This window comes from Neofelis nebulosa, chromosome 11, assembly GCF_028018385.1.
Source record: "Neofelis nebulosa isolate mNeoNeb1 chromosome 11, mNeoNeb1.pri, whole genome shotgun sequence".
NCBI classification, from domain to species: domain Eukaryota; kingdom Metazoa; phylum Chordata; class Mammalia; order Carnivora; family Felidae; genus Neofelis; species Neofelis nebulosa.
The window spans coordinates 23,696,974-23,720,484 of NC_080792.1; the positions used below are offsets into that span (position 1 = coordinate 23,696,974).

Below are 23,511 nucleotides of genomic sequence, written 5' to 3' on the forward strand. Positions count from 1 at the left end.
GAGCCTGGAGCCTGTTTCGGATTCTGTGTCTCCCTCTCTCTGTGACCCTCCCCCGTTCATGCTCTGTCTCTCTCTGTCTCAAAAATAAATAAACGTTAAAAAAAAAAATTCAGTGTAAGGGCACTAAAAGGGGGCTTTTGGCTGGGCTCAGAGCAGGAAGAATGAGGAATGAAGAGCCTCTTAGGGGCAAGTGATGTCATGTTGAAAGCTAACAGAGAAAAGCAAGGCAATTCAACTCCTATACTGCTTTCTCTATCGAGGAAAGTGATCTTCAAACTGGGAAGGCTAGAACAAATACGGTTAGTAGGAAACTGAAACCTGTAATAGGCAAGGAGACAAGAAAACACCTTGCCACTCAAATGTGTTCTGGAGAATGACATCCCACTCCACAGAGGAAGGTGTGGGGTATAAGCAGCTGCAGGGAGCGATGGAGTATTGGAGGGGATTTTGAGGAATAGGAACATGCTCCAATTTAAAAAAAAAAAAAAAGAAAAGTAAAGTAAATGGGTGGATTACAGAAAGGTGAAAATTATCCAGACCTGAGAATAATTTTTTTATGGATATGTAGACTTTCATTATGGCAAGCATATCCATAACCATAAAGATCTCCTTAAAACAAAAACGTGTCCCAAGTATCTTTGTTAAGTAGTGATCTAAAATGAAGTAATAATTGGAGTACCTGGTGGCTTAGTCGGTTGAGCGACTGACTCTTGATTTCAGCTCAGGTCATGATCTCACAGTGGTGACATAGAGCCCCACCTCGGGCTCCATGCTGGAGGAAAGGGACAGAACTATCTCCTGAAGTGGTGGTGACAAAAGACAGAGGTGGCTTTCAAAAATGCAAGGGACATAGCTAATTAACTTATCACCTCCTTCAAGCTACAGTGAGAATCTACTGGGAGAATCAAAGCCCCATAGCAGACGCATTTTAGGGCAGTTCATGAAATGCCTCATATTTCAGTAGAAAACTATTTCAACAGTGAAATGACATGGGCATCAGAAGCATACTTTGCTGTGACACATGGTAGTTGACATCTTTCCAAACAACCACCACAAGTCTGGGGTCCTCAAGAGACTGATGTCTCCCAGCTACACGACCATCTGTACTCGTATTTCAGTGAAGAACAGGAACTCTGCTGGCTGCTCCATATTCTGGGTGGAGAATGCCAACTGGTTTTACATAGCCTAAATCTACAAGGGTATCAATTGCCATTTTTAGTGCATCACCCCACAGAGTTGGCATCAGGTTTCATCTGGAAAATAACCAGCTCTTGGACTCACTCCTTTGGAGGTTTTTTGGACCATGGTATGACATAAGTAACCTCAAACTCTTGTTAATCAATGAGAGCCAACTTTGGAATGAGAAGCTGTTCCTGGCCATCCTTATTTTTGGTCAAGCCTTTCTGAACTTCAGTTCCATGAACAAAACTATCATACTTCCAAGGCATCTGGGTGGTTCGGTCGGTGAAGCATCCAACTCTTGATCTCAGTTCAGGTCTTGATCCCAGTGTGGAGAGTTCAAGCCTTGTACTGGGCTCTGCACTGGGCACGGAAGCCTATTTTAAAAAGAGAGAGTTAAAAAAAAAAAAAACTATCATACTTCCAAACATGAAATACTTTATTCACTCCACCTCCAAATGTTACACTCCAAAATCCAACAAATTCAGAGTCAGCTGTCCAAAGATGAATGGTTTTCTTAATATTTTCTGGAAACTCTTTTTTCTTTAAAAGTTTAAGGTAATAAGTATAAAACTCATAGAGTACTTCATCATATTGTCAGCCCCCCCACCCCCCTTAGCAAAGGTGAACACACCTGAGGGTGAATGGCTGTGTGGCCAGACCCCTCAGGAATCAAGCCTGGTGGTAGCTTCAAGTGCTGGGAAGGGCAGCCCAGTGGGAAGGGAAGCCAGTCAGTAGTCTTTCAAGGGTCTCTCTTCCTATGTCTTCCTTACTGGAAACCAGGTCCTGGCCAAGTTTTTTAATGTCTATTTATTTTTGAGAGAGAGAGAGAAAGAGCATGAGTAGAGGAGGGGCAGAAAGACAGGGAGACACATAACCCAAAGCAGGCTCCAGGCTCCGAGTCATCAGCACAGAGCCCGACGAAGGGCTTGAACCCACCAGCCGGAGATCATGACCTGAGCTGACGTTGGAAGCTTAACCGACTGAGCCACCCAGGTGCCCCAGGACCTAGCCAATTTTTAAAAGAGTAAATATTTTTTAGTATTTAAAATATAATTATTAAACATAACTACTTGTACCTCTCTGATTTTTACAAAACAAGCTTTACCCAACTAACCTTGTTTCTATGCTAAGAAGTTATAAGGGAAGGCAACATTTTCCTGGGTCAAGATCTCAAGAAGTCATAGTCAAACTATCCCTATGGACAATGTGGATAAGCATGAAATGAATGGCAATTACATGAAGAAGAGTTTTCTTAACTAGTTGAGTTACTGAGTATATATGTTACTGATAAACTCAGTTCTGCCCATCTGAAAAGTAGCATGTGATGATGGGGGTGGGGGGAGGTTGCTCTTCTTGAAAAAATGTATATATTGGTACCTTTTTAATGACTTGTATGGATATATGGAAATCAAATACATGGTCTTTTGATGCAATGCTCTGAAGATATTTTGACAGCCATGTAAAACTATTTAATTTTTTAAAGAAATTTTCCTAAAGTGCCAGTTAATATAATTATATACACACTGACTTCCTGACCTTCATCCCATTTCTGAGTGAATTTTAGAGGCATAGTAAGGTCAGACCCAGGGATGGGATGAGGCTTTGAGGTGTCCATTGTTCACATTTCTAGGAAACAAGAAGATTTTTTTTAATATTTTGATGTTCCCATTTTGATATGATCATATCAAAGTTGTCACATCAAAATGTTTTTTCCAGACCCGATTCCCATACATTCATCTGCATCACAGATTTTGAAACTCCAGAGCAATAAGGATAGCTTTCTTCAGCACACCCAGAGGAGTTTACTTTCTGGTTGGCAGTAATTCCCTGGGCTTCTAATATTTGTGAAGACAGAAAGTTAGGAGAATTGCTGATGTGCTGGCTTCAGAGTCAGTATTTGATAGCTCTCCACCACGCCAGATGGCTTCTTCCTGTCTATAGGAAATACGGGTAAAGATACACAGCATTCCAGGTTCTTTGGTTGTGAGCAACTGAAATAGACCCTGAGTAACCTGAGCTAGAAAGTACTTTATAGGAGGGATACTGGGAAGCGCTTGCAATAATAGTAAAAAAAGGAGGGGGGGTGAACAACAGAGTCTTGGAAAAACCGAGAATCAGAGCAGCTGCAGGGATGTCAGGAGAAAACCCAAACACTGCTTCTGTAGGGAAGTGCCATCAACGCTTCCGTCCCACCGACCACATGTCCCTCGGCATCTCTGCCCAAGTTGCAAAGCTTGTCTCCTGTGCCGTCCCCTCCTGGGATTGGGCTGTTGGGGGTCACATGTGACTGACAGCCCAGCCACATGCATGCAGGAGGGAGGTTTCCCAAGGGAAAAAAAAAGGGCACAGTCACCAGACGATAGGGGCAGTCTGCTGAGAAAGAAAGAAAAAAATAGATCCACTGGAGACCTGATCTTCAGTCAAACAGTCATTTTGGCAAAATTCGGGTTTGATCTCACCTGCTTCATGGAAGTAGGGGCTTAGTTGACTGCAGGCTGCATGAGAGTGCCAACACAGTGCTGGTGGCCCCAGCATCAGTGGCACTGTGCCCCTCAGAGGTTCCACCCTTCATGGACTGCCACTGTCCTGTGGGTGGCCTCCCGTGCTTCTGGGCTCAGGGACACTCCCCTTCTTTACCCTCTGGCTCTTCGGGTGGTAGCTGCTTCCCGCAGTTACTAACATCTCTGTCACATTTGCCTTTTTGTTCCCTTTGCCCTTCCACAGCTACGTAGAAAGCTCCCGTATGACTTTGTCTCTACTGGAAATGTTGCGAGTGTTTCTACCTTCCTTTCTGGATCCTGATAGATGCACACGGTGAGGTTCGCAGCAGGCTGGTGAGGAGTTTCACACCATTTCATACTTAGAACGGGTGCCTTGTGTAAAGGAAGACTTTAGGGAATGTGATAACCAGCTTCTCCTATCTGAAGAGCTTTCATCTGAAAAGGGGATTATATTTATCCCGTGTAGTTCCAGAGGGCAGAAGCAGGATTAGTGAGCAGGAGTTTTAAGGAAGCAGCTTTCAGTTGAAAGTAAGACATGGTCCTCTAAACACCTGAACTGCCCACAACGGAATGCACTGGGCAGCTTTTTGGGGGGGTTAGTCAAGCAGAGGGTTCGTTTCATGTCTCCGAGACACCAGAGAGGTGCCCACCAGAGTGACAGGGCTGGGCCAAATCAATTCTCAAGGCCCTAAAATCTCCCTGCAGAATCTGTAGGCTTCAATTAAGGATTTGGTAATTTTCTATCGGAGCTTGAGAACAAAGCTAGAATGCTTAGCGGCCTGCAGAAAATAGTAACTGTTAACCTCTAGGAATTACCGTGGCCCCCAGAGTAATTTAAAGCAATGTCTCTTACTCTAGGGCTGAAGAAATTATACTTCCCACCAGTCTATACCCAGCTGAGAGCTGACACCCTTTAGTAAAAGGATTCTTCTCATTTGCTTACGTCCCTGGATCCCCTCTGTGTATCTGGGATTTACACCCAGAGGCCCTTTGGAAGGGCCAAAGCTGACCACAGCCTATGACTAATGGAATCAAATGATTCTAGTGTTCTGAAGAGAATGGCTCATGCTTGCGAATATTGTTTGATGAATTCACATCTCAGAATCCTTCTACTGTAGTCTGAGGCTTCCCACACCAGCCCTGGGTTCACAAGGGATGGACGGACAGTTATAAGGGAACCAGACAAGACTTCAAAATCCTGCGACTATCTTCCCACCACCCTGAAAACCCCACCATCCGTCCAATTCTTGCTTCAACTGTCCTTAATCTGTGTACATCTTGTACAGCCCACCCTTCTGAGGTCTGGGGCACGTAGCACGAGTCTCAAAATGGCTGTTCTCCATACACTCGTTTTCCTTTCTGGAGCAAAACTGCCTTCAATTGTACTGTGGCTGTTTGGGGACAGGAGAGGAGAAAGCCATTCCCTCTTGAGCCCTGTTAAACCAAATACAGAAACGTAAAATTCTAACTTCTAATATGCTCAGAAAATGGTAACTTGTAGCACACTAAAAGAATCATTCTCTTATATTTTCCAATGAGAATATTGGAAGAGAGAGGAAAATGCCATGTTTTACCCATGATCACATACCCCAGATATAACGGCCAGAAATTAAACTAGAGTGAGTTTTGACCTAGTCCAGGGATGCTCCTCTGACTCACCACAACATTATTGCTTCAAAGGATTCTACTTTACAAGAGAGGAAATCCATGGAATTAAGTGTGTCAGTGGCTCAGCTCGGTTTTCTAGCAAGTGATGGTTCAAGCCGACGGTGGGACATCAGTGGCTTGGAGGTTGCATCTTCTGCCAACACAATACCTTGTAGCTAATTCTACTTTCCATTCTGCTTCCCCTTAATTTTTCCCGATATTCTTCCCATTCCTCTCATGTCACAGGGTGATTGCCCAGAAGACAAAGGGAAAATGTCTGATGATGGGTGGGCGGAGTCTGGCTCACCTATTGGCTAAGGCACCAGACACCTGCCATGGTTTAGGGCCATCAGGGTGCAAAATACCTTAAGACATGGACACATTGTGTGCCAAAAAGTCCAACAAGAGCAAAGAATAATTGGGAGTTAAACAACATCCTCTTCCAAAAGCTTATCCCCAAAATTAGGGCTCCAAGGCCATGTTCTCCTAAGAAAACACAGTTGGTTAGTACCTGGACTGAAGGAGCAAGGCTGGGTAGAGGCTGGTGCTAAAAGGGAAGCAAAGGGCAGGAATATAGAATATTGTGATGTGGTGGGAGGTGAGGAGGTGGGAGGTGGGATGTGGGGAGGTGGGAGGTGGGGAAGGAGAGGTGGGAGGTGGGAGTAGGGGAGTGGAGAGGGCACAGCAGGTTGTCTCACGGATGGGCCCCCCTTTGGGATCCACCGTCCTGCTGCAGGTCAGGAGACCCCTCCTCATCTTCCAGCTCGGGAGATTTGAACTGCACTGTTCATCCAACTCTGTTCTCTGTTTCTTCTCCCTCTATCCCCTCTCTGCCCACCCCTCATATTGTTCCCCTCCTTGTCCCTTTATGTCCCTCAGCCCTCTCTCTGCCTGCCCCCTTCCAGTCTGAGGCAGCCACTTGGGGACCTTGCTATCCAATAATTAGCCTGAGCAGCTGCTCAACCAAACAAGCTCCAGAGATCCGCAGCTGGGAGAGTGGAGTCCTGCCTGGAGGAGGGGGAAGTGGGGGGAAGGTCCACCAAGCCTTCTCAGGTGGCCAGATGACGCCTAATTAGGCCCCCTGCTCTGGAGGCCTCACCAGATGGGCAAATGCCTGGAAGCCTTAGGGAGCCAGCAAGACTCTGTGGGAACTCCCAGTGTGTGGTTTCCTTTCCAGCTGCCTCTGGGGCTGTGGGGGGAGGGTGGTTAAAATAGTAATTGGTGCCTCAGGTCAAGGGGCCTCGCTTTTCCCTGCCAGGAGGGGAGATGCTCTGCTTCCCAGTGGTACAAACCCCCAAGCCCTCCCCCCACAATTGCCAGCCTGGAGTCCGAGTTGTTGATGCTGTTGATTGAAAATGATTTTTTGAGACACACACCAGAGGAGTTGGCACTGGGAACATTTTTCTAAATCTAAACAATGCACATCATGCATTCACAAAAGGCAGAATTAAACTAGAAGGGAAACATGAAGAAAATGCGTGGGTTTCATTCTTTCCATCTCCCCTGCCTGCAAAAGTGATCTGTGAACGGCGTGACAGAGGGAGAATGGAGCAGTAAATGATTTCATTTTGACAGCTTGTGGTTTCTGGGCAAAGGAGAAGTCAGGGCCAGGCAGTAACGGGAGGGGGACCTCTGCGGAAGGTGCACGTTTTAGATTGCAGAGTGAGGCCACTGCCTGCCAGGGAGAGCTGCCCTGTCTGATCCACACGGCCGTGGCACCACCCCCTGCCCCTCGATATGGCCATATCTACAAGAAAAGATGCAGGGAAGCAGAAAATGTGCCACCCTCCTCCCCCAAAGTTCTGTTACCAAAAGGAGTTTGCCATTCAGGAACCCAGCCGGGCATCATTGGAAATACTGGTGATGAAGGTGACGAACGTTAAGGGAGAAAAAATTACAAGGAGCAGAGCTAAGGATGGACCAAATGACCTCTTTGTCCTTCCCTCTTTTGGACTTCCCTAACTCCTTGTGTGACAGAGAACATCTTTGCCTTTGGGTGAAGACAGTGATATCTGTAGTGCTTAAATCCTTAACTCAAATGGCCTTAACTCAAATGGCCTAGTAAAGTAAAGGTCAGGAAAACCAAGAAATCTTTTCTACCTGACACTATAGCCCTTACATCCCTGTTTGCAATACCCTAGAAGCAACCATACAAATTCGGAGCAGATACTCACTCACTTGGTGCTTTCCTTTTTCAAGCTGTGAGACAGTGAACTCACATCAGAATTGGTTTTACCTTACAATCAAGTTCTAGCCCAGGGATGATTATTTTCTCTTATATGTGGAATAAAACCTCCAAAATAAAATAATAATTCTGAGAAAATTAGTATAAGAATTATTCATTTTGATATTTCCTCTTTACTCTTGTTATTAATGTCCCTAATTTGTGGGACCAATTTGTGGATGGGATGGGCTATATGTATGATTACATTTTTGGCCGGCAGAGGACCAGGCTGGCAGAAGAATGTCTTTGACAAAGCTCAGTTCTCCGTAGTTTCTGGAGTATAGCATATTCTGCCAGTTCAGGCTGATACAGTGGACATTAATTGTTAATTCTCCTACAAGAGCCATCTGCTAAACCTTGATGCCTTGGAAATCTGGGGAAACAGCGCCATCTAGCAGCCCTTGCTCTAAGTGCTTTGAAGCTGGGTTTATCTGTCGTTAAGTGACCCATGGAAAAGGCCACCGTTCTTTTGAGGTTGACCAAGTTGGTAAGATGCTCTTCACAAGTCCACCTTGGCTATCAATGAGCACAATCGTTTTGCAACCACTTGGAGTCCGTTTTGCTTTAGGTAAGTAGCTCAGCTTAAAATTCTGGATGGATAAGCCAGGTTTCATAAAATTACATTAGCATAGAGCATTTCAGAATATACGAGAGGGAAAAAGCAGTCTTTTCAATAAACGGGGCTGGGAAAACTGGACAGCTACAGGTGAAATAATGAAACTGGATGATTTTCTTTACACCACACACAAAATCAAAGTCAAAATAGAATAGAGACCCGAAACAAAACAGGAAAGCATAGAGCACTTCATCCATGAAACACGAAAGTATAGAGCATTTCATCCATGAGATGCTTTAGAGCTAAGCATTTAAAAGATAAGGAAATTTGGGGTGCCTGGGTGGCTCAGCCAGTTAAGCATACCACTGTTGATCTCAGCTCAGGTCATGATCTCACCGTTCATGGTTTTGAGCCCCACATCGGGCTCTGCACTGATGGCACAGGGCCTGCTTGGGATTCTGTCTCTTCTTCTCCCTGCCCCTCACCTGCTTCTTCTCCCCCTCTCTATCTCAAAATAAATAAATAAAATTTATAAATAAATAAATAATAAGGAAACATGGGCCCAGGGAGAAAAAGATACCTACCTCTTCAAGGTCACTCAGTTAGTTTGTGGTTGAGTCAGGCTCATGAACTAAAACCAATACTACTATTCACAGAATAGGAGCAACCCTTTTTCAAAGGCAGGCCAGAGATGAAGATAGGAATAAGACACAGAAGTGAGAGCAGCCCTCGGTAAGCGAAAGTGTGGGTCTCTTTCTGAATCTACATAATAACCGTGGTATGACAAGGCAGATATTAAACATAAGGACAGATTTTGGCCCGTGTCTAGGACACACGCGAAAAACAGTAGACAGATCTTTGATCAGCCCTCCAAAATGTCATTGAAATGGCTGGAACAAATATTTGGGCTATTCCCCAACCCAGCCTCTCTGTAGTCTAGCCAGTCAAAGTTCTTCTCCCTCAAAGGAGAAATACTACAGATTTTAATTTGGGGAATAGGGGTTTTCAAGTTTTTCTCCTTCAAAAGCCCTCTAGAGCTGTGACTTCAAATATGTCAGAGTCTCTTTCTCTCCCTTGGTGAAGAATGTTGTGGAGGCTTTTCCTGTCAGAGCTGGAAGGGAGGGGCCTTCAGGATGAGCTCGAGCAGCCTGCACATTTGAATTGCCTGGAGGAGACGTTCAAAATGTCAGTGCTAGGTCCCTACTCCAAACCAATGAATCAAAGTCTCTAGTATAGAGCCTAGGTATTAGTAATGTTTAAGTTCCCTGAGTGATTCTAATATGCAACCGAGGCTGAGAATCACTAGCTTCTAGCCCAACCTTTCTTCTTAAAGATGAGAAAACCAAGGCTCAGAAAGATAAAGTGACCTGCCCAGCAACACACAGGAAAGTCACGGCAGAACTGAGACCTGTTTTCTCTTCCCTGTCCTTCACGGTCTGCTACAGTTTACTAGGTCATGCTCAGCAAATGCAGCATGCTAGACCTCACCAGCCACCAGCCAGAGTTGTCACCCCATGCAGACACTGCCCCAAGGGACAACCATCTGGGAGTAACTGTCTATGGATGGGAAGTGTTCCGAGCGCTGGGCAAACTGAGCCTTCAGGAACCTGAAAGAAGAGATGCTTCCTCATCTAACCAATGCTAACCAATGTGGGGGTGCTGCCACTTGGTAATATATTTTTTCCAGCTATGATTTTCGGAACCGCAGAAATAACCACACGGTGGGTTTGGGGACTTTGAGGTGGACCAGAACCAAGATCCATCGATCATCTGATTGGTGGATGGTAGTGGCACTTTGGGTCTACAGGCTACACTAGTTTCCAAAAGTCTGGTTCCATCCCTTTCCTCATGCACCGTCACCCTGATGAGCAGCCGTGGGCTCTTTAGGGAAGGTTGGGAGGAAGACTGACAATGTACACTGTTGGCTGTGCAGCAGGATTTCCTCAATGGGACTTTTCCTCCCTATCACTCAAGGGACTCTGGGTCTAAGAACTAGCCCAAGTCTGGGAATTGGTTTCGGGTCCATGACCTTCTATTGACCTTTACCACATCTAGAGTTTTTCCATTCATGCAAATCATGTAAGCCTTTAGTAGCCTGCCCATCTGTTTCAGCCCAAGGAATATCACTATCAACTACCTGGGCAAAGCAACGTTCTCATGGTTATACTATTCTGGTTACTGCTTTGGCTCTGCTAATCTTTCAGCAACCTCACCCACCTTGTCTTTGGCAGTTAAATACCACCTCTTGCTCCCAGGTTCCATCATCCCCACTTAAGTCAGGGAGTCTAGTCTAAAGATAGCAGCCCCCACCGTCACTCTTGGCCCATAGAGAAGAGCCACCACGGTGCTTTTCAAGGATATTGGGCCTCTCCCCCGACAAATGCATCTCGCCCAAGTTTGGTGAAAGGATTACCCCCTGGACCCTCGGGGAGAATACAGTCAGGAGATGGGTGAGGTGGTGTCATATTATACACCTACTCTAGCATTCCTATCTCCCGAAGCCTTCAGATACCTTCTTCCTCTGCCTCACGGAGGCCTTCCAAATAGGTCTTCCTGCCCATCCCACTTGTCAGAAAGACCTGGCCAGGACTCATTATCTTTTTGTCTTCATGACAAATCAAAAACCCAGTGATTCCAATATTAAAATTTTGCTTCCAAACATCTCCCAGGCTGTTTCTCAAACCTTAAAATAGCTTTAAAAAAAATCCTGTTAGACAAAGTGCCCCTGGTTTTACAGAAATAGCAGATCGTGAACCATGAAATGAACAAGTGCATTAATACCAAACACTTAGAAGAGAAGAATGATTCAGGAAATCTTAGCATAAGATTCTCTAGATGAGGTTTGCTCTGACCAGGAATATACCATCAGGCCATTGGCATGAATATCCCAGGCTAAGCCTCCCTGCCCTACTTCCTAGTATCACCCCCTGCCTTCAACCAGACATGCAAAAGTGGGGGGTGAAGAATCTTGACCTTGTGGAGCCAAAATTGTTCCAGAGCTCATAACTCTATTGTTCTTGCTTTTGACCTTTAGCATTCCTGAGGTAAAATAGAAGCTTTTCCAGGGTGGTGGGTGTTAGCAGCACATGTAGAGATTTGCATCAGGCTCCACACTGTACCCAGGGATGACTTGGTCTGCAGCTTTTTTTTTTTTTTTTTTTTGGATTTGGATGTTGTGACCAAAATAACACAGGCTGTCAAAGAATTCAATTCAGGAATGCTTTCACACTGCGGGCCTGTCATGTCACTCCTCAGTGAAACCCTGGATTGGCTTCACCTTCCAATGGAACCCCCTTTCCTCTCTGGCTCACTTTCTATCCTGCTCCCTTGCTAGCTGTGGTCCAGACACAGCAATTTCCTTGCTGTTCTTCAAACGTGCTTAGGCCCTCCCCCGGGCCATTTCCTCCACTTATCATGCCCCTCCACCAGTTAGCCCTCTGACTTCCCTTAACCTTTGCTCAAATGTCACTCGAGAGCCACCCTGACAATCCCATTTTCTACTACATCCCCCATTTCCCTCTTCTGCCTTTTTTCCACAGTACGACATACACTATACTTCATTTATTTTGATATTGTCTGTCTCCCCGACTAGAACGAAAGTTCCACGAGGGCACACATGCTGGTCTCATTTGTCACTGCTGAATCCTTTGGAAAACCTTGGCACATGGTAGGCGATGAGTAAATATTTCGAGAGTGGATGAATAAACTACGAGGTTCCTGGCTCTGTGGTTGAGACGATTACAGCTCAATAAACAGGATCCATGAATGAACTAGATATGGCCCGTTTGCCTGCTTTTTCTCTCCAACAAAGTGGAACAATCTCACAGTGATCAATTCAATTAGTTAGGAATTGCCCGACTGTGATACAATGTACAGACACAACGATTGACATTTCTACAGCATTTCTTTTTTTAAATTCTTTAGTTAAAAATACACATACATAACTAAAGCAAAATGTTTCCATTCTACCTAAGCTTGCTATATGCCTGTAGTTTAAAAGGAAAAAAAAGTGCCTCTTGTCCCAGTAAAAATGGTCTTCATCATTTTGTTTGGAGAAGGAGGTTTAAAGTATAAGGGAAATCATAATTGTGATTCCTTTCACCCTGGATTCATAATGACTCTACAAAGACAGCAGCCTGTGTTTAACTCCATAGACCTGGAGGAAGTGAGAGGAAATCCTCAAACACCTGAAGGTGAATAGCATCAGTTCACTGCAAGAGGAGGCCACTCTTGTCAGTCCTCATCTGAGTAGTTTTCCTTTGGGCCAAACGAGAGGTTCAGCCAATGAATTGCTTAGTTATTAAGGTTTATTCTGAATTCAGACAGCTATCTTATATCCTGGAAATTTACCACCAAGAAATACATTCAGCAGTTGGGGAACTCCTGGTAAAATATTCACTCTTATATTTGTCAAATATTAACTTAGAACTTCATAGGCAAGTTGAATAAACCAAGTAGAATGTCCGGAGACAATATTTCAGCATTCTGAGAGACAGGAGCTCCAGGAAGGCCTCCCAGATAGTGTGTCCTTTGGACAAGCCCTGAACAAGATGACAAAGAAGCCATACAGATGTAGGAGAGAGAACATTCCAGGGAAAGAACTTGCAAAGGTTCTAAGATGGAAATGAGTTTGACATGTCAGGACACAGGAGACTCTCCTTTTGGCTTTTCTCCTTTCTCCCTTTGGGTGGAATCCCAATCCCTCATCCTGGCCCAGAGGCCTGCCTCCCCTTCTCTGGTAGATCCAGGGCCTTCCCAGCTCTTAGCTTGAATTGGACATCTCAGAGTAACTCCACTCCAAAACTTCTGTTGCCAGGGGCTCTAAGACTAGTTCTCCCAGGTAAACAAAACGCTTTTGTCCACCCACAGACAGGAAGCTGTGGATTCCTGGCCTTTCCACACAGGTTTTCTGTTGCTGACAAACTCTATAATCAAGTAGAGGGGTTGGCTAGATTCCATGTGTCCCTGGGCTGTCCCCCCTCCCACCCCACCCCCACACTCCCTCAACAGAGCTCAAAACATGAAAGGTAAGGTTGAGCTGAGCTGCACAAAGGACACACTCACAGTGTGTCCCATTTCCCACAGGTCTGACACATGTCATCATCACGAGTGAGCTGGATTCCCCATCCCCTCCCAGACCCTGCAGGGAAGGAGGGGAGTCAGCAGCAAGGAAGAGGAGGGAGCCACCTCCCCCAGAGTCAGGCTGGGGGTTCCAGTTAGGGACACGCAGTCCAGACCAGACCTTCTTCCTGGAGGGAAATCACAGTGGGCAAGGGGAGAAGGAAACCCGGCCATGGGTTCAGAGCTCCTCTAGCCCGTGGGTATGGGCACTGCAAACAATATACGGGTTGTGGTCACTGCTGAAATGGGCCCAGGTTTATGGATGTATTAATGTTTTCACTGTTGTCCATTTGTCTCAGCCTCATTTCTAGCAGCTCCCAGTTCCATGCTTAGATGCAAGATGGGCCATTTATTTGAACAGAAATATAGAAAGAGTGAATTGAAAGGATGCTAGAAAGGCAGAGTCAGCCAAGGTACCCGTGAGTTGTCCACTGCCTGCTTGCTACCATCTTTTTCTACTCTGACGCCATTGTGCTAGGTGCCTTCTGCACGTCACCTCATCTAACTGCCATCTCAACGTGATGCGGGTCTACTGTCCCCAGGTTGCAGATGAAAGAACTGAGGCTCAGAAAAGTAGAGACACCTGCCCAGGCTCACACAGCTAGAAAAGAGTCGGAGTTGGACAGAAGTGTTAGAGTCCAAGGAGACTGCTCTTGGAAGCAGTGTTTCCCAAGACACTTGGAAGAGGATTAACTATATGCTGAATACCTGTGGATATGTTAAATTTTCTAATTCACTTTCTTAGAATTTCAGGATTTCAGGATTCCATCAAGTTTCTGGTAGGGGGAGTGGCAACAGGGGGGTAAGGTGTAGGAAAGATGCAAACCCAGAGGAGAGCGTTGCTGACTTCATGTGTGTTTGCCCCTGTGGCCTGAGCTGGCTTTTCTTTCCAGGGGTGAGGGGAGAGACGCCTGTGTTAGTCATCACCTTCCCCTAGTCCAGCTTCCTATCCTGCCTGGCAACAGGCTTCTCTGGTATATAAACAAAGTACCAAGCTGCCAAAACAGTGTGGAAGGGAGGAAGCCAACAGGTCTGTCCTTGAAAATCTCCCCACTCCCAGGCTTGACACCTCCCTTCATTTCACAAATGCAAACAGAGAGGCACAGAGAGTGGACGAAAATGGCCAAGAAGACATCAGCAGTCACACAGAATCAGGATGAGAAAGAAAAAGCAACTTGCCCATAGTTTGTGTGTTCATTCACTCCCTCGTTCATTCATTGGGATTCATTACAACAGCAAAGCCCTGGCCCTCATGGAGCTGATGTTAAAGTGAGGATAGACCATAAATGAATAAATACACACTGCAGTGTAAGGAGATCGAGAAGAATATATAGGAGCTGAGGACAGTCCTCCTGGGATGACTTTGAGCAGAGACGTAAATGAAGTGAGCCATGCATACAAGGTTACTGAGAAGGGAACATACGTGGTGTTTACAACAGTGGTGGGGGCCAGAATACCTCGATAGGAATGAATGAGGGATAGCGGGGTAGAAATTATGTTGAGAGGGAACTAGTGCTCTATCATAAAGCATCCTGTGTGAGAACAGGATTTTGGATTTTTTTAATAGTGATGCAAAGCCATGGGAGAGCTGAAAAGAAAGGAACATCATGATCTCTTTTATGTTAAAAAAAACAACAAAACCTCCCTCTTGTTACCCTATAGAGAAGAACCCACAACCTGCAAAGCAGGACAGGTGGAAGGTGCTGGTGGCATGAGCTAGAGCTAGAGGAGCCGGAGTGAGAGGTGGGGAGGTGTTGAGGCCAGGAAGTGTTGCCCAGGCGGAGGGAAAGTAACCTGCTGATGTATTGCATGTGGAGCATGTGCAAAAGACAGGATTCAAGAACAACTACATAGTTTTCATCCTGAGTCTGTGCTCAAGTGGTGACACCACTAAAAAAATCTTGTACACGTCCTAATGTGTGTCAAATTTAGCCTTGTATCTCTAGCCCTCAGAATGGTGGATCCCACATAACAGGGGCTTAATAAATTTAAATGATCAGATGAATGTGGTGATTAATACGTGTACATATACACAAATGCCAACATTCAACTACCCTGCTTCCCTTTGGCTTTTGCTGTGGTTTTTCAATTATTTTAGCTTTTTTTCAGATAAAACCTTGGTTGGAATACGGATATATAAGACAGACCGATTGCACGATGTTATTAATGGTTGTTTACAATTTTAGTTTAATTATGACATTTACTTATGATGAAGTCAGTCAATGAGGCCAAATGGTTCTGATAAACACAGACATTTGGAATCAGATGATACAGATGACGACTGCAGGTTTTTATGTGCTCTAACTTCCAATTTATTTGTTTTGTTTCGTTGAACTTTATGAAGAAGTGCTTACAGCTGGCAAACGTTTTCAATGTGCTATGTGCCAGTTAGTAATGCTTTAGGCTGCATGTAAGAAAAGAGTTAAATGTCAGAGGATATTTACTATTGATTAACAAAAGCTAGGAATATAGAAAAGGATACCATTTAGATGTGGTGGCTTATAAGACTTGAACAAGTACCCCCAAAGGTAGGCAACATAGAACAAGTTCAATGGTTCAACAGTGTCCTAAAGGACCCAAATCTCTCCATCCTTCCTTTCTGCCCTCCCTTGGCTGACCTTTCATCCCTAGGATGCCACTTCATGGTCATGAGCCATAAAAAAGCCACCAAAAAACTAGAGCAAATGGTGGCCAGGACAGAGAGAGATCTCTTTGTGACATGCTCCCAATGTAAGGGAAACATCTTTTCCAGACACCACCAACAGAGTTCTCTTGTGTCCAGTTGGCCAGATCCAGGCTGCATGCCCTCTCATAGACCTTCACTAAGCTACAGGACTTTCTACCTGATAGCTGAACAAGACCAAGGAATAATTTCAAGAAACCTTTCAATAACCAATCTGGAAGCTTGAAAGTGGTGGAAACATTTTGCATAAAGTGGAATAAATAATCATACATAATGTAAAACTGGACCATCTCCTGTTGTTCTCAGTGGCAAAAGGCAATTGTGACCAGATCCATTCTGAAGATTTCAGAAAGTAGAAATAAACTGACACAAAGAAAGACATACTAAATACTACACTTTTTCTATTTATCAGTATCCCATTCACTGTGGCCTCTGTTCCCCAGAATCTCTCTTCTCTTTCCCATAAACCCCTAAGAACTTCATTCTTCCCTGACTCCTGTCTGCCATCTTTCTTCATCCATAGTACCTATGATCATCACCAGTCCAATCTCTTGATTTCTCCATTTGCACCTCTTCCCACTACCATGATGAGCACAGAGTCATGAAGACAAACTTGTTTCCCTAAGAGTGAAGAAGGGAAAAGGCCATAGTACCAATGCTTCAATATTTTCACCTCTGTCACATAACAGTATTGAATAACAATTCTCATTTCCTCTCATATGCGATAGAATTAGATCAGAAGTGCTTCAAATTTACAATAAGGGCAAAAAAAGTACTTATCGTTCAACATTATGAATATGCAGCATAAGTTAACTTGTTATTCCATTAGTGATTCAGTAACATGTCAGGAAAGGCTCTGAGCATCTACTTCAGTATGATCCACGTATACTTTAGGGTTGAACTCTTGTGCAATTTTCTAAGATTAGTTAGATGCTGGCCTGAATTTTTTTTTATAAAACCAATAGCATTTTTTCTCAAGTTAAAAAATATGCTCAAAGATAGTAGAAAAATCCTTATTCAAGGGCTATACTCCTTACACAGACACATACAGACACACACAGATACACACACACACACACACACACACACACACTGTAAACCTAACAACACAAAAACCTCTAGTGTTAAATTGAAAACGGGAAATATTTGGTGTGGGTTTTTTTCCTTAGTCTATAGTTTTTAAATGAGCTAATGATGCATTACTTTAAACACACACACACACAAATCAATTCACCCCATAGTAGGGTAAACATGAGTTGTTTTACACATTATTTTTCCAGACTCCTGCAAACATGTAAATGTATTAATGAAGCAAAGTGTCATGTTAACAAGTTAGCAAGAAACATAGGTCTCCCAATAAATTCCTAACCCTGCCTGTGTACAAAGGTGAGCAGGAACCCAAGCAATTCAGTCTATGAACTCCATGCAGCCATCCCTTCTATGACAGGCATATTGACCCCTTCCCATTGGAAAAAAATTTAAAAAGTAGAAACTCAGCAAAAAAAAAAAAAAAAAAAGACTCTGCTTGGAATGGAAAAGACCATGACTCATGCCAGTGGAAGACCCCATTCCCTACCATGCACAGGCTATTTGGTAAAAGGTAGTTTCTAGGATTATGGTTGTGTACCTTGGGCAAGCCTCTCAACCTCCTCCAACATGGACGAGATAACCTGCTAATAATAATCATGCCAATAAGGCAGCAGTGGTTGAATGAATGAAGAATTTCATTATCAGTTCAATTTTCAGCATCAAAAGTTCAAATTATGGAGCATCATCTCTGATAAAATTGAAACCTGAAGGACTACCTATGATTTCCACCCCACCAGAATTGAAATTCTCTGCCTTTGAAACCCTTCAGGAATTCTTTATGTACTTTTAACTTGAAATAATGACTTCATTTCAAAATAAAGCAGCTATAGATTTTGAGGTTGGCTTGCTTCTAATGATTTCGGGTTTTTTCATCCAAGGCAGGAAAACTAGTCTGACCTTAATCACTGCAACAAAGAAGTTAACCAATACCACAGCCGCTGTCCCACCCCACTCTTTGATACAGACAACTAGTAAGAGTTCTTTTTGCAATGGCAGCTCCATATCCCAACTTGCCTGCCCTACTAAGCTCCCCGTACACAAGAGATCTACTGTCTGATCCTGTCTTACTTTCAGTCTTCTTAGCTGAGTTACTTGATCCCTCTTATAAGCTTAGGCCTTACTCAAGTCTCTAAAGCCCAGTGGTTCTTCAGGCAGGGATGTGTATGATTATGGACTTTCTCCCAAAGTCTACAGTTGGTTTTGCTCCTTCTACTCCCAACATTGTATTCTATTCATTGGCAGTTACCTGAGTCATGAGTAACTGTATCTCAAGACACAGCAATATCGAGGCCATCCAATTTTATCATACTTTATAAAAAGTAAGTGCCCTCCCCTTCGAATCACACATTTTGAGGGACTAAAACTCATCAATAAATCATGGTTCTCACTCTAATGCCATGTTTACTTAATTTTCTCATTATGAGTTCTCAGCACATTAAAGAGCTGCTAAGATGCACTGTGCTTTTAACAGGTAGCATACATTAGGAAACAAATGACAGAAAACCGAACTCAAATGGTATGAACAACAGACACAGTTTTTTAAATTTCATAGCTGGAAGACTAGGTAGGGATATATTAGGACATTGTTTTTAGCTCCCTCATTTCTTTGAGGACTCAGTTTTCGTTCTTCTCTTCATTCTGCCTAATTCAGCAAGTCAGCTTATAGCTTTCTTCATGGTCATAAGATGGTTACAACAGTTCCAGATATCACAGATCAACACAACAACATTCCACAGCAAGAGCATGAGGAGAGAAACTGTCACCTTGCCCCTAATCCCTGGTTTCCTTTTACCAGCCAGAAAATTTTTCACAAGAGCTCCAAAGTTATCCTGCACCACCTCTCATTGTCCATAATTGTGCCACATTCCCAACCAATCATTCACAAAAAGGAAATGAGACCACCTAGTTACTTTAAGGTCAATCTGTATTTGCTCTGGGCTGAGATTACAGCATACCCATCCTTTCCCAAAACAAACAAACCAACATACACACAAAAACCCAGAAGAATGTGAAGCATTAAAAAATAGAAAAGGAGAAAAGAGAGAAAGGGGGATATCTGGGGCAATCAAGTGTGCTAAAAGGGATATTGGAGACCAAAATGTAAATAAAAGCACATGCCTCAATTACTATATCCCCAAAGCCACTATGTAATATTATCAGATTTACACTCGGCACCACCTTCATGATAAGGGCAGAAAGGTCAATAGAGCCATAAGGAATTCACAAACTACTGTTGATAAGGCAGTGGTAAAATTTTTTTTTTGCACAGCAAAGATACTTCTATATTTTAGGGTCCATTACTTGAAAGGTTTCTGAAATCTGAGTGCTTTTTTTCCCTCATCTATCATAAAATCAAGTTACCATCTAGGACACTAGATGACATTTATCTCCATTGTAAAGAGGTTCACAAATGCATCGGTATTATCTAAAGATAAAAACAAATAAATACTCACTACATGATTTTAATACTTATTTCACAGTTACAGTTATTAAAACAGTAATTTATGAACATAAGAGTAAGGAGATCAGTGAAACTGAATAGAAAGTCCTGAAATAGATGTTCACATCTACAGGCGGTTGATTTTCAACAGATGATGTAAAGTAATCAAATAGAGAAAGCAAGTTTTGTTTTGTTTTGTTTTGTTTTTCAGAAAATTGGGCTGGAACTGATAAACCATAGGAAAAAAGAAACTTAATCCCTGCCTCACACTATACATAAAAATTAATTTGAGGTATATCAAACACACAAACATAAGAGAAAAAACAAAGCTTTTAAAGGAAACTATCTTTATGACCTGGGGATAAGCAAGGATTTCTTAGACAGTACACATATTTCAAGAAAAAAATTATGCAAAATGTTGACTGCAATTTTATTCATAAATAATTCCAAACTGGGGTGGGGGGGGAACCAAATATCTAAAAACAGGGAAATGAGGAGCACCTGGGTGGCTCTTCGGCTCAGGTCATGATCTCACGGCTCGTGGGTTGGAGCCGTGTGTCGGGCTTTGTGCTCAATGGCTTGGAGCCTGGAGTCTGCCTCAGATTCTGTGTCTCCTTCTCTCTCTGCCCCTAACCCACTCGCATTCTATCTCTGTCTCTCTCAAAACTAAATAAACATTTAAAAAAATTTTTTTAAACAGGGAAATGGAAAAATAAATCATGGTATATTAATAAAATAAAAAATTAACCATTGGTACATTCAACAATTTGGATGAATATCAGAAACATGATGTCAGGTAAAGAGGCCAGACACAAGAGTATACATACTGCATTATTCTATGTATAACATATTCAAAGACAAGCACAACTAACCTAATGTGCTATAAGTAAGAATAGCTGGCTTCCTAGACTATTGGCTGGAAAGAAGCACAAGAAACTTGAGGTAGTGATGGAAATGTTCTATTTTATACGGTGATAGTTACTTTAATGTATACATGTATCAAGATGTATTAAATTATACACTTAAAATCTATGCATTTTTTATTTGCAAATTATTCCTCACTAAAAAACAATATATAAATGCTTGAATACATGAGTACTAAATTTTAAGTTGCATTTTTCTTTTGTCTATATTTTAAGATTTCTTAAATTATGAAGTCTATTTTGATTATGGATTGTAGAAAGTTTCCAGTCATCTGGCATTGAATTCTTTAAAATGACATAGATATTTATGATTTATTTATTTATTTAGTAAATTTTTTAACTGAAGTCTAAAATATATGCAAAGATCCCAAGTATACAGCTTGATATTTTTTTTAAAAAATAAATACCCCCATACAACTGGATGGAAAACATCACCAATACCATGGAAGTTTCCTACTGCCCCCTTATTGCTATATAGTGCTCCACCGTATAAATACACCACAGCTGATTCTGCTACCAATTTCTGGGTATTATAAATAAAGCTGCCAAGAACATCCTTGTACATTTTTGGTGCAAATATGCATCTATTTATGGACCATAATGTAAGCATATGTTCAGCTTTCCTAGATATTGCCAAAATGGTGGTGTTAATTTACATTCCCACCAGCAGTGTATAAGAATTCCAGTTATTCAACATCCTTGTCAGGACCTGGTATCACCAGATTTGTTTTTGGTTTTTGGTTTTTGGTTTGTTTGTTTGGTTGGTTATTTTGTTTTTATTGTGTCTGTGTGTGTGTGGGGGGGGGTATGATTTGGCATTTTGGTGTTTCTTGGGTTGTTTTCTTCTGGTTTTTTGTTTGGATGGTTTTTTTATATTCTGTTGGTATCTCATTATGGTTTTAACCTACAGTAAAATTTAACTTAAACTTGGATTATTAATTATTGCTTAAAATGTCTTCAAAAAGATTATATAAAGAAGTAATTATATGCTAGAGAGCATAGAAACAGAGCAGCAGGAAATGTGGACATGTCACAATTCAACATTTTCTTACAAAGCAACAACCCAACAACTAAGTGCCATAAGTGACCTATAAAAGAGTTGATGAAGGTGCATCTGCCACTGACTCACACAGGGAGGAAAAGATATTAGGAAAAGATTGCTTGTCACAATGCCAGGTAATACAATTACAAGCAGCAGAATCAGTCAAATCTTCAAGATAACCCTATGCAATAGATGTCACTATCTCTATTTTATAGATGAGGAAACTGAGTAATTAGCAAAACCAGAATTCAAATTCAGGTGGGTCCAATTCTAATATCCATGCTCTTCCCACATTAAGTCAAGCAGAATATAAAAGAAGCAGAGAAAAAGCTATGCCCCTTGACCATATAAATCATCATAGTCTAACTTTCAAGCTCATTATCTCAATAGAATACCTCCCAGTATTATGCGTATCCAAGCGAGGCCGAGATAAATCCCCACTTTGCTATGAGAGAACTGAAAGATTGACTGATCCCCGTGATCACAGGGCTGGTTTGAGAAACAGAGCCTGGATCAGGATTGGAATCCCCAGCTCCCCAAGCACAGGTCATTAGGCTTCATCATCATAGGAGAAATCAGCCAAACATACCCATCTTTCATCACATGTGTCTCCCATCAAACCTGAGCTACAAAGCGTGGGTGTGTGAGATGCATGGATGTCTTGGTCTCCTCCCCACCCCTTACTATATACTATATTCTCTTTTTTCAAACAGCTAACATAAGATGCTCTGGAAAAGAATATTCACTGTCAGGGTTTAGTATTTTAATCAGCCCCTCCTCCCCCCTGAATTTATAAGTTTACAAAAGGGCATTGATCACCCATCTACCATCCAAAAACAGAGTCATCAAGGATATGAAGTTCTACTTAATGAGGAGCTGAAGAAATATTTTAGAGGTGATGGTCTTCCAGGGGCATGTAAACAAGACTGTTGGTTAGGTCTGGAGATTAAAATGTCCAGCAATCCAGTAGAAACTACCTTGCACTGAAAGAACATCTCCATTTAGAGTTGAGACTGTCTTTCAACTACATCACTCATGATAAGGATAAAGACTTCCCAGTCCATTGACTAGCAAAGATAAGCATTTAAGTGGCCTAATTATGCCTGAACTGGCAAATCACCCTCACAAGAAAACTAATGCTTTTTGCCAACATAGCAACAATCCAACTGTTCCTTTGTCTTCATAATGATTGGGTTAACAAGGCAGGAAACCCCTTCAAAATCAAGTTCGTATACACTTTGATTTACTGTAACTATCTAAAGTAGAAACCCTTTTCCCAACCAAGGGAGGAGAAGTCTCAGCAACTTGAACAGCTGGCAAAATAGAACACATATTTCAGATGCATGCCATAAAAATGATATCCAAAGACTTATTTTCTATGGAGGAAGATAATTTCCACAATAAGTCTCCAAGCTACAAGTAAGACTAGAAAAATGGACAATGAGGTTACAGCTGGGAGCTTATCTATCTTGTTAATACCAGCAGTCCCCTGCTAGTGAGTAAGTCCTCCCTGACTAGCAGGAAGTTCTGGGAATGAGCCACTAGGCAGAATGAGAGAGGAGGTGTGCCATTTCTAAGTTTAGATATGCTAAATCAACCCATTCATGTCCAGTGGAGTGAGGGAAGGGACTCAAGTTCTCAATCTTAATGGCAGGGTAAACACAGGCATCAAAAAAAAAATACTTTTAAAGGTTAAGGTTACTAAAAAACAAATATTATAGAACTTAGAGAAAATTGTCAGACCATTGAATTTCCTTCAGCGTCTACAACTTTCTTTCTCTTTAAAATAGACTCAGAAAAATCATTTTTAAATGAATAATTCTGTTGTATGAATAGCTTTTCTCTAATTTTTAATTTTTCATGTGTTCAGATTTTCATGTACTGACTTTTACCTTAGGCTGTAGTTCAGAAAATGGAGGGAAAATCATTATATGAAAGTGAGGGAGTCAATAGAAGTCAAAGAAACTTGCGTCAAATTATTTGGAAGCACTTTATTTGATAATTTTCTTTTCAGTTGGTCTCTCCATTGAGAGGAGTAGAAGATTCCTCTTGGAAAACAGTAAAATACAGAATGGATTCCCAAAAATGAAGATCTTCATTGGG

The 23,511-nt window shown here is 42.4% G+C and overlaps 1 pseudogene; it reads right to left on the reverse strand.

The window, feature by feature from the left end:
- Nucleotides 1–973: 973 nt before the first annotated feature.
- Nucleotides 974–11,147, reverse strand: LOC131489576 (protein NipSnap homolog 3A-like; annotated as a pseudogene).
- Between the last annotated feature and the right edge of the window lie 12,364 nt (nucleotides 11,148–23,511).